This window comes from Brassica oleracea, chromosome C9 (assembly GCF_000695525.1).
Source record: "Brassica oleracea var. oleracea cultivar TO1000 chromosome C9, BOL, whole genome shotgun sequence".
NCBI lineage: Eukaryota > Viridiplantae > Streptophyta > Magnoliopsida > Brassicales > Brassicaceae > Brassica > Brassica oleracea.
This window is the reverse complement of record NC_027756.1, coordinates 38123593-38124075: the sequence shown is the minus strand read 5'-3', so window position 1 is coordinate 38124075 and position 483 is coordinate 38123593.

The following is a 483-nucleotide window of genomic DNA, read 5'->3' as shown; positions in this document are numbered from 1 at the left end:
CCTCACATCTCCAACGAGCGAGATCTTAGAGCAATCATTTAGGCTGGAATTCCACGCCTCAAACAACGAAGCCGAATACGAAGCACTCGTCGCAGGACTGCGTTTGGCTCACGGCTTGAAGATACGAAACATCCACGCTTACTGCGATTCCCAGTTAGTGGCAACTCAGTACAGCGGAGAGTATGAAGTCAGGGACGAATGGATGGATGCGTACCTCAAACTGGTCCGAAAACTAGTTCAAAAGTTTGATTGTTTTGCCCTTACGCGAATTCCCCGTTCCAAAAACATCCAGGCAGATGCTCTCGCGGCCTTAGCATCAAGTTCTGATCCAGGACTTAAAAGGGTAATTCCGGTCGAGTTCATCGAACACCCGAGCATCGGACCACCAATCGTCGTCAACCTCATAGAAGGTCAAGATGACGAAGAAGAAGAAGTTACAATACAACCGCAATCAGAGCAATCTGATTACGGCTGCGATACCCC